Raw genomic sequence first — 3832 nt, forward strand, 5'->3', positions numbered from 1 at the left:
AACTTCTCAAAGGAATGTCTACACTGCCCAGGTAGCTCTTGAATTGCCCGGCATCATGCTCAGCTCCGTAACTGTACATGAGGGCCTGACAATGCCCAGGCTGGACTGAGCTAGAGGACCACAGATGCCTGCCTGGATAGTCAGAGGTCGAGGGCTGTCCTGCCTGAGACTTGATCATCTATTCATGCCCACTCAGATGGGACAAAGGATGCCTCCAGTGCCAGGAGGGCCCCACCAGCCCTCAAGAAGGCAGCATCCGGGGGCTGGCAGGTCACTGCACCCAGTCTTGTATAAATCCACACATGTCCACTGAGTGCCCTCCTGTCTGGGCTGTGCTGGAACCTGGGACTGCCCAGGCAGAGTAGGGCCAGCATCACCCTTCCCAAGTAGGAGGGCAGAAGGAAACCATGCATGACTTCTGACACCCTCCCCAATCCTTGACAGAGGTTGAGGTGGATAAGAAACAGTCCGAGACAAGAACAGACATTTCATTCTTCTCTCAGAGCCCAGGACTTGGGGAAGGGAGGCCAGAAAAACAGTTATTCACCTCAGCTCCCTGACTCCTGTTTGACCCTGGGCAAGTCCTATCCATTCTGGAGGCTTCACAGAGAAGGAGAGGGGAGGGCAATGAGGGCCAACTGTGCTTAAACCTAACTCTAACCTTTACCCTAAGAACCCTAACCTCTAACCGTAACCCCCTAACAACCCTAGCCCCAGACCCCTAGACCCTCGCCACTGACCCCTAAACTCTCATCCCTGACCCTTTAACCACAACCCTCTACCCTGACTCTCCAACGATGACCCATAACCCTAAACCGTGACCGCTGAACCGTCACACTGACTCAGCCCCAGGCCTGAAGTCTGGCCTAGTGGGCGCCGAGGGATGACTGAATGAACTCTCAAATAAACCAAGGAATTACATCTTCCCGACCATGAATTTAGCAATGGTTTCTTAGATTTGACAGTAAAGCATAAGAAATGAAAGAAAAAATAGATACATTGGATTTCCTCAAAATTACAAACCTTTGTGCATCAAAAGAGGCTATCCAGAAAGTAAAGAGACAGCCCACAGAATGGAAGACAATATTGGCACATGATATATCTCATAAGACTCTTTACCTAGAATATACCCGGGACTTTTCCAACTCATCAACAGAAAGACAAACAATCAAATTTTTGAAACAGACAAATGGCTTGCATGGACTGCTCTCCAGGCAAGACATACAAACGGTCAACAAGGACATGAAAAGATGTCAAACATCAGTAGTCATGATGAAAATGCAAATTAAAGCCACAGTGTGATGCCCCTTCACACACACTAGAATAAAAACAAATTTTAAAATAAATTTTAAAATACGTAAATAAAAATAACAAATGTTGGCAACAATGTAGAGAAATTGGAACCCTTAAAAGTTACTTGTGGAGATGTACAATGGTGTATTCTATGTGTACAAACCTTTAGCATTTACTCAAAAATATAAAATATAATTACCATGTGGTTCAACAACTCCACCCCTAGATATATACCCCAAAAATGGAAAACAGGTGTTCAAACAAAAATTTGTACACCAGTTATTCATAGCAGCACTGTTCACAATAGCCCAGGGCAGGAAAGATTTAAATGTCCGTCAGCAGGTAAACGGATAAGCAAAATAAGGTAGATCCAGAAGCTGCATTATTCTGTCATGTAAAGGAATAAAGTAAGATTATACAGCCACTGTGGAAAACTGTATGGTGGCTCCTCAGAAACATGGAAAATGTATGACCCCTTGATTCCACTCCAGGGTGTACATCCACAATATTAGAAAGCAAGGACTGGAACAGACATTTGTACCCCATATTCATAGCAACATTACTCACGATAGCCAAAAGGTGGAAGCAACACAACACATCCTTCAACAGATGAATGGATAAGTACAGTGTAGTATATACGCAATGGAATATGATTCCACCTTTAAAACTAAGGTAATTCTCAACATGCTACAATGTGGATGAACCTTGAAGTCATTATGCTAAGTGAAACCAGCCAGACACAAAAAGGACAAACGTTCTATGATTCTACTAGTATGAGGTATCCAGATAAGTCCAATCCAAAGACAAAGTAGAATAAGGTTGCCAGGGGTGGAGGGGAGTCAGTGTTTAATGGCTACGGTTTCACATGCGGAAAATAAAGTTCTGGAGGTGGATGGTGAGGATATTTTTACAACAATGTGAATGTACTTAAGGCCATAGAACTGTATACTTACAAATGGTTTAAATGGGGCTTCCCTCGTGGCACAGTGATTAAGAATCCGCCTGCCAATTGCAGGGGACACGGGTTCAAGCTCTGGTCCTGGAAGATCCTGAATACCGCAGAGCAACTAAGCCCGCGAGCCACAGCTACTGAGCCCTCATGCCACAACTACTGAAACCCGTGCGCCTAGAGCCCGTGCTCTGTAACAAGAGAAGCCACCGCAATGAGAAGCCTGCACACGGCAACAAATAGTCCCCCTCGCCGCAACTAGAGAAAGCCTGCGTGCAGCAACAAAGACCCGACACAGTCAAAAAATAGAAAATAAAATAATTTTTTAAAAAGGTTTTAAAAAATGGTTTAAATGGCAAATGTTATGTGTTTTTAATCCCAATGGAAAAAATGAATGAAATAATGATCAATGTTACAAGGCGGATAAACAGTGAAAACGTCCCAAGTGAAAGAAGCCATACAGAAAACCCACCCAGATCATGCTCATCTTGTACACTTTCAATCCAGCCAGGTTTTTAAAGTGAGGAGAAGCCCCAGTGATGGTTCCAAGAAGAGAAAACTGGATTCGAATGGAAAAATACATTTCCACAAAGCTGGGGCAGCTGGTGAAAGTTGAAGTGGGTCTGTGGATAGGATTATAATGTGGAAACCATAATTATTCCTCATTGTGGGGTTATGTGCTGGTTCCCTGGGAGAGTGGCCCTCCCACTCTCACAGGGTAAAACAAATTGGAATATTTTGTGAATGTGGAAAACTTTATACTGCTATTTAAAGTTTTTTATACACTTGAAATTTACTAGAAAATAAAGTACTTATCAAAACAACCATGTCATACCAAGCCAGAAATACAGACATCAAACTCTGTTATAGAGGCCGAGCCCTGCCCAGATCCAGTTCACCCACAGTGGGGATGCTAATCACCCTTGTAGGAGTCCACATACCACAAGAGGCACCATGGGAAGACTGTATTCGGAGCCACTATGTCTTGGGTGCTGTGGATGACCTGGATGTAGATGAAACAGTGGGATTTCTGAATTCTAGTTTTCCACATTCAACCACCAAATAACTGTTACAACTAAAAAATGAATTCAGTAAAGCTGCAGGATACAAAAAAAAATCAATGCACAAAAATCATTTGTGATTCTATACACTGATAATGAACCATCAGAAAAAGAATTAAAAAAAAAAAATCCTGGGCTTCCCTGGTGGCGCGGTGGTTGAGAGTCCGCCTGCCGATGCAGGGGACACGGGTTCGTGCCCCGGTCCGGGAAGATCCCACATGCCGCGGAGAGGCTGGGCCCATGAGCCATGGCCACTGAGCCTGCGCGTCCGGAGCCTGTGCTCCACAACGAGAGAGGCCACAACAGTGAGAGGCCCGCGTACCGCAAAAAAAAAAAAAAAAAAAAAAAGAATACTGTGAAAATATGCATTCTAAGGCGGGACTTCCCTGGCCGTCCAGGGGTTGGGACTCTGCGCTCCCACTGCAGGGGGCGTGGGTTCGATCCCTGGTTGGGGAACTAAGATCCCGCATCCTGCATGCTACATGGTGTGGGCCAAAATTTTTTTTAATTTAAAAAAATATGCATTCTA

This window comes from Delphinus delphis, chromosome 17 (genome assembly GCF_949987515.2).
Source record: "Delphinus delphis chromosome 17, mDelDel1.2, whole genome shotgun sequence".
Lineage (NCBI taxonomy): Eukaryota > Metazoa > Chordata > Mammalia > Artiodactyla > Delphinidae > Delphinus > Delphinus delphis.